This window comes from Crocodylus porosus, unplaced genomic scaffold (genome assembly GCF_001723895.1).
Source record: "Crocodylus porosus isolate Cpor-Errol unplaced genomic scaffold, CroPor_comp1, whole genome shotgun sequence".
Lineage (NCBI taxonomy): Eukaryota > Metazoa > Chordata > Crocodylia > Crocodylidae > Crocodylus > Crocodylus porosus.
This window is the reverse complement of record NW_017728913.1, coordinates 27,646,193-27,653,979: the sequence shown is the minus strand read 5'-3', so window position 1 is coordinate 27,653,979 and position 7,787 is coordinate 27,646,193. Positions and strand designations below refer to the sequence as shown.

General features: G+C 42.5%; 1 long non-coding RNA gene across 1 annotated transcript in view; it reads left to right on the top strand.

The window, feature by feature from the left end:
• LOC109309825 overlaps positions 1-7,376 on the top strand; it is a 16,341-nt gene extending 8,965 nt beyond the window's left edge. Inside the window, exon 4 of the long non-coding RNA XR_002101067.1 lies at positions 7,367-7,376. This is a non-coding gene — a long non-coding RNA (uncharacterized LOC109309825). The remainder of the gene's footprint in view (positions 1-7,366) is intronic.
• Positions 7,377-7,787: the final 411 nt, after the last annotated feature.

The window sequence follows — 7,787 nt, the reverse complement described above, 5'->3', positions numbered from 1 at the left end:
CCTGCCCTTTGGGCAGGGGGCTGGACTCGATGATCTCCCGAGGTCCCTTCCAGCCCTAATGTCTATGAAATCTATGAAATCTATGAAAATTTTTTTTTTCAGATTTCTTATTTTATTTTTATTCCATTTCTAAAAATAGAAGTAACCCTTATACACAACATACCCTGTAATTCTAAGTACATTCTTTCTGGTATTACAAAATATTCACTTATGTTTTATAAAGAATACCAAGTACCACAGACTACAGTAGGTAAAAAGGCTTTTGTTCTATAAATGGTACCGATCCTTATTAATGGAACTGAATACAATTTTGGTTCCAAAGTGAATTCAAGGTAACTTAATTTAAATCATCCAACCTTCATCCTGGCAATGATTTTAACTCAAATGAAGTTTTTTCTAATATTTGGTAGGATTCACTTATATACAGTACCAGTAGTCCAGAGAGGAATGGTAGAAACTTTGCAGAACAGTTCTCCCAAGTATGCAGCTAGGTCAATAAATATATCTTGTCTATTTCCTGGACAAAAATACTACAACAATATCCCAACCCTACTACAGCAGAGGAATATAACTTTTGATACGGTATTACAGTGACTTCTTAGTAAACTCCTAAAATCTTTATCCATCACCACATGTCACTAACACAAGTGAGCAAAATTGTCTACTGGGGCTAATATACTTCTACTACTATAAATTACTAAAAATGTTTTAAAACAGTTACATTCTGCTAGGCGTGGGTCATTAATCAGCCACATGATTACAGCATCAACAACTGTTAGTTTTGCTCTAAGTGGCAGTGTCATTTCAGTTAAATAATGACTATATGAAAACTGTTAGTACTGCTTCAGTCAGTGGCTTACCATATGACAATGTTAGTAGAAAATTAAATATGCAGCTAAAATGTACTTATACAAGCTGCAAAACACTACATTTCATCTGACAAAGTTTTAAAAGAATAATGGAAGGCTGTCAGTACTAAAAGTAGTCAGCATGCATCCAGCCACAATATAACACTGACTGTGTGTGTGTGTGTGTGTGTGTGTACATGCACGCTCACGCTGTTCCAGGGCATGAGGGAATTAATAGACCTGGAAGAATTTCTCTTCCTCTTTCCTTATCAATATCAAGTCCTACTTGCTGAATTCACAGAAGTATCATCACTGAAGGCAACACTTGGATCAATAATTTCTGACATACACAGCATCCAGTAAAAGTATTTGTATAATCACATACAGAATATATAATAATTAGTCTGCTCTCTTTATATGACTTCATAGTGATGAATCAATTCCAAAGATACTGAGGGGTTTTTTTTGAACAGCAACTGAAAAAAGCTATCTATGCTCAAGCCCAACTTGCTATTTCCTTAAACCATGATTGTAATGATAGAGATAATAAGATTTCAGGTACTTGCCAGAATGCTTTTTAAGGTTGCCCCCCATCCTTACACCATCACTTCCTCCTCTGAAGCAAAGCACGTTGCTCTCCTTCTTGTCAAATATATTTTTCTCATCATGAAGACTGCTGTGGCATGATCCCAGATTTAAACTGTAAAGATTGTATATCTAAATTTCTCATTTTGTATATTTGTGCAAGCTTTCCTATACTTCAATAGATACAAATTAAAAAATAAAACAACAATCCAATCCTACTACATGATGAATATATTCATGTGTGCCATTAAATTTTATTAGCATAACTAAAACAGATAAAAGTCCACATCATCATACTGCCTGTGGCTAAGATAGAAATTCTGAGTGTTCATTCTGCATAGTGTGTTACAATCTGAATAAGCAAAAATACTCATGAGAAATAGGAAAGAGACATTATCACTCATATGGGTACTGCAAACTCTAGAAGCATAGGCACACCACTTCGGCAATTAAAGTTACTATTTGCTGAGCCTGAGGGACCAGTTACAAAAGTATCATATAGCAAAGTGCCATAGTTTAGTCTGGGATTATAAAATTTTATTAGATCAAATGACTGAAGAATAATCACAGAAATGATGGACTGGTCTTCATATTGACTTCAGTGATGGATGTAAATACTCAGCACTTTTTGAAAATCAAACCATTTATCTTTTTATTTTCTTAAAGTATCTGGGCCTCAGATACTCAGGTAGCAATTGGATGCAAGTTGCCTCATCATCAACTTTTTAATAAATATTCATATCATACACTTCTTAGTTTGAGTAATTATATCTTGCATGTACAGAGAAGGTGCCTGCTGGCATAACACATAAATTCTGTCTTCAACTTTTATCTTTTTCCTGTATAGTAAAACAAGTATCAGGTGTCCCATCTCTATAATAACGCAGACATCCGAAAGTGGAAGTTGTACATAGTTTTCCAAGTCCTTTTTCTTACTCTAAGAACAAGTTTAAACTTTTGGGAGAACATACTATGTTGTGGTTAGTTTGGGGTTATGCAAGTGGAGTACATAGAGGAGTGTTTGCTCACTTGAGACAGAAACATTCCCTGATAACTGAATGTGGATCAAACTCTTAGGCCATGTCCAAATGAGTGCAGATATGTGGTTCACCTTGAGCCACTGCTACTTGTCCTCAGAGAACACCTTTGCCACACATGCTCTGGCATAGGGCAGGTTACCCCAGCCTTACCTGGGGCCCTGGGTGCCAGGGAAGCTGCAGTGGTAGTACTCCTGTTACTGAGAGCCTGACCAGCACCTAGAGTGGGGCTCCGGTCAGCTAGGCTCTGTTTTTGGATGGTGCACATTGCTGCCACATATTCTGCCCTGCTTTTTTTTCTGCACAGGTTTTTTTTGACCCCAGAATCTCCCAGAGTCTAAAAACCCCAGTGCAGAGAATGCCTGAATGGGTGGTATATGTTGCTGGACACAGGTCTGTGGCACCACATATTGTACAGCCATACTCATCTGGATTCAACCTTAGAGAAAGAAATTGTCCTATATGTTGTTTCACAATCACAGTGTAGACCATTGCTGGTTGGACATAAGGTATTCTTAAAATACATTCAGTTTGTGCATTATTGATTTAACTTCCATGCAGAGTTCCCTACCCTGCAGAGTCTCAAATTCCTAGAATTTGGCAAAATGGCATTAATATTATACATGTACAACTACCTGCACATGTGTGCACACTCTTTCTCTCTCCAACTCATTGATCTTAACTGGTAATTGAAAACTGTTTTACTTACCATGTGTAAGCAGGGGCTCCACAGGCATTTCAATATGGTATAATCTCATTTTCATTGTCATGTTGCAATTTTCCTTGAGATAATGCTATAACCAAAATAAATACTTTCCTTAAAATAAGTTACTGTTTACACAGCCTTTAAAAGATCATCCTAGTAGACTAAAAGTCTAGAAGAAAAAAAAGCCCAAATGCTCTTCTTTGTAAGTCCTGTATAAATGTACAGTTATTCCACTGATTTCATAGTGGTACTCCAAAATTACAAATATCTAACTATGAGCAGAATTTACTCTTTGGTATTCATTTTCCAAAGTTTAAGCTTGCCATTGCTTTCAGGGGAGTATTTATGTTTTAATCATTAATGAATGTTAGATAAGCATATCTGCAGAGAATTAACCTCAGAAAAAACTGTCATCAGAAAAAGCAGTTAAAAAGATCCAACATATCATGATAAAAAACAACCCCATAAAAATATTGTTGTTTTATCATATGAAAATGGGTTTCCTGTTAAGTTAGAAATTATGATTCATGCTCAGAATGAACAGGAAGTAGTTTAGGTTTTAAAAGGTTATTTTTAAAGAAACATTATTATCTCTTCAATAATAATAAGAGAGGAGTGAAATAAAGGAGATCTGGTTGTAGAGAAGGCATTTTCAGCCAAAAAAGAGACTTCAAAACATGCATGCATGATCTGTACCCATACAAGTCCAATAGCAGTCTAATTATTATGTGGTTGGGCCTATCCCTTTAAAAGCTTCATCTCTCTCTCTCTCTCTCTCTCTCTCTCTAAAACCCTTAATAGAAGGGCTGCCCTTCTGGCTGCCCCACTGGACTCCATCCTCAGCCTGCCCCCTGATTTCCCCCCCTGACTATGCTGCCCAGCCCCATCCCCTGCCTGTCCCTCAGGAGCCCTGCGATGACTATCCCACCTGGCACCATCCCCTGCCTGCCCCCTGAGCCCCCCCGATGACTTCCCTGCCCAGCCCCACGTCCTGCCTGCTCACCCACTAAAGTGCCTCTGATGGCTGCCTTAACTGGCCCCATCCCTTGCCTGCCCCCCATGCTCCCCTGATGGTTGCTTCACCCAGCCCCAGCCCCTGTCTACCCCCTGAGACCCCCCAATTGCTGCAGCCAGCACCCCTGCAATTAAAAAAAAACCCTAAAAAACCTTGCACTCACCAGCAGTAGCAGCTGCTATCAGGGCCACTGGAGCCTTATGGCAGAGCCTCCCCCCCATGCAGCATGGGGCCTGGGTGACAGTTGCAGGGGTCCCAGCTGCTCAAAAGTGCATGGAGCTGCATGATGCCCTGCCAACCATGGCTGCACCTGCCTGATGGGGCAGTGGCTGTGTGGGTGCCAGGCACCCAGGGCCGAGCCTTGTTGCCACCCACTGCCCTATGCTGTGCAGGGAGGCTCTGCCACAAGGCCCCAGAGCCCCAGAGCCCCCAGAGCCCCTGTTACAGGAGGAGTAGAACCCCTTGCAAGTGTCATGTGGCCCCTGTTGGAGGGGATATAATACTTGGGGGCTGTAACCCCTGTTGAGGGGCTCTAGCCCCTGTGAGAGGGGGGCTGTGGCCCTGTGGGGGGCAGTCTATGAGCTGTTCAGGGGAACTGAACCCTGTGGGAGGCAGGGGACCCACTTGTCCTGAGCAGCCCCCTGCACAGTCCCTCCACAATCCACCCACGCTTACCCACACACCCCACAGCAGCCACCCACATCTTCTGAGTGATAGCTGCCCAGATGGCAGGGGACATATATGGCAATAGTGCCGCACAAAGGCCAATACTGCAGGCCTTTGGCAGGTGGTCCAGAGGGGCAGATACCTCTACTGGCTATGCAGTCCCCATACAGGTCTGGCAAGTATGCAGCAGGTCACAGCCAGGCAGCAGGTCCCACTGACAGACTGCTTCAGTGGGTAAAGGGTGCAGGGAACTCTCAGGGCTGCTTCAGCAGTCTAGTTGGCACAAGAGGTACTGTCCCCAGGTACCAATTGGCTGGGCCCCAGAAACTCCTGAGACTGACTATCCCTGAGCTACTTGACAGAACAGCTTTTTATACTGCTAGGGACAGAACAGGCTCTAGCTCCCTCTGGCTGCAGATCCAGGAGAAGCCAGGCAGGGTTATTTTGCCCCAAGTGGCACAATTTGCCTCACACCAAAGTGCATGTCTGGGCATGTGTGATGAGGCAAAAAGCCCTGGCACAAATTTGCACCATGACATTTTGAGCTGTTGCAAGATTATTATCTTTCATGAGCTTCTGGGTATTATACTTCATAGGTTCTTACAAAAAGTAAAATAATCATATAGAATTCTCAAACACATTTGCTCATGCAACACGAAAATTGGCAAGTCAGGTCACACACCTGGCAAAGAGTTAAAATCAATATTCTATCATCCAACATTTCATATTTTAATCTCTTCTCTGGGGAAACTACAGATCCACTTGATCATAAGCACGTTAAGCCTAGTAAATACAAATAAAATAAGTACTGAGGAGCAGTAGTTGTTATAAACCAGTATTTTTAATGGTGTAATTAGATGCTCTAAACCACTATAAAGAACCTCCAAAAACCCAAATTTTCTGCTATTTTGTTTTTGGAGAAAGAAGTGTGAAGTACAGCTTAAAACAGGACACAGGACATCAGAGGGAACTTGTGTTGGGACAATCACAATATCAGGTTGTAAAGAAACACCACAGGCAACCCAAATCGAATCAACACTTCAAACACCTGATAGCAGCAATAACTATACCTACAGTTCAAAGACAGCTGCAGAGCAGACCAGCGCTCTTATCCCCATGAATCTTTTCCAAACTCCAGGAGTTCCCTTTATTCAATAAACTTTATTACTTGGCTTTAATAAAAAGAAGCTGTAGCTGAAGGACTACAAGGTGTGATTGCAGGATACCCGTAGACTTAACTAAAGCCTATGAAAGTTCAGATTTCTTGTGAAATCCTGCTGAAAAAGCAGGATAAGAAAAAAAATGTGAATGACTATTGCAAACAGATTCAGTATGTCCATTTAAGTTCAAGACTTGCTGTATTCTGTAGCAGAGCTTCTTTGAAGGAGGCCAGGACCAAAACAGCAAAACAGACAACTACCACCACCATCTCATGATGAAATGACTTGAGAAATATTCATTCCTCCTGGCTGATTAAAGCATGGCTCTGCTCCACAGCAGGGCTGTTCCCTCCCTTCTACTCCCTGGCTGGAGCTTGGCACAGACTTGCAGGCACAGCAGAGTCTGCTGGCTTTTGCATATGCCCTCACCCACTCCCCCATTCACTGCTTAAGCAGAGATCTCTTCCTCCTCTCTGCCATAGCAGGGACCATAGCCAGCATGTGGTATGCTAGCTAACACCGAGAGGTGCCTGTGTATCTCTCTCCAATTTCACTGGGACAGGTACAGTGACCGCTTAGGGCTTTTGGAGCCAATCAACCAGTCAGCCAGTAAGCTGTTTAAGAAGTTTGTAGTAATGTGGAGAAAGCCTATTATTTTGCTAATTGGGTGATAAAGATTGTTATCAGCCCTCTGGCTGGCTTGCTTGCCTGTCAGTTTGCTGCAAAAATATGAAGAAGCAGGGAGGGCAATTGAAAAGCTCTGTATCATCAACAGATGTATGCACTGCACACCTCCCCTTGCCTCAAAGTGCTAGCCCAGGGCTGGAGGCTGGCAACACTCCCACCCCTTGAGCAGCCAGTGGGGAAACATCTGGGACTGTGCAGGCAGACCTCCTTAATGAGAGAGTCCTGCTGGGGCCTGGCCACGCCCCCCTCAGCTCAGCTTCCTGCACAAGGGAAGGGAGGGCTGCTATAGCATCCCCCAGCTTCTAGCCTGAGCCACTGCAGGCATGTGCCTGAATTTCTTCAGTTCAGAGAGAATGTGTGTACAGTTACAAACCAGTTCAGCCTAGTCAGGTTAGACTAACCTGCAAGGATTGAATCAATTCAGGCTTCGGCTTTTGGAATGTCTGTCCCTAGCCATGGAGGAAGCAGTGACTTCTGGAGTGATTGGACAATTTTGCATGTGCTCTGAGGGGTAGGGGGTGGTGCTTAAATTACAGAGGCTCTGAGAGCCACTCTAATTAAAGTGGCACTGTGTTTTGTACATCAGTATCCTTCAAAATGCGCTTGAACTAAAATTCGTTTGATGAATTTGAGTTCCAAGTGCCCCTGCCATGATTTTAAAGCATGGGGACACTGATACATGAGATGCAGGAGGCTGCTGGATTTTGCAGATTCCAATAATAGAGTCTGCTTCAATGTACTATAATTTAATTAGAGCACATCAGAGCAACCTCCATGCTTGTGTACAGGCACCCACAGTGTGGCTGTGTTAATAGCTATTCTTCCTCCCTTCCCAAATTGGCAACTGGAGTGACTGCCCCAGGCACCCTGCCTTAGTTAAACCACTGGTTCTATGCACATCCTACTTGGAGAACTTTTTAACAGAAGCAGTTTCTAAGTTTTCATATTCTATATATACTTGCATACAAACATTATTAACACTAATATTGATTTATTTTATCCTTCTGGATTGTTCCTTTTACTGTGAATACCAACAGAGACATTTGGAGTGAAAGTTAACTGAAATTCAAAACCGTAAAGTGC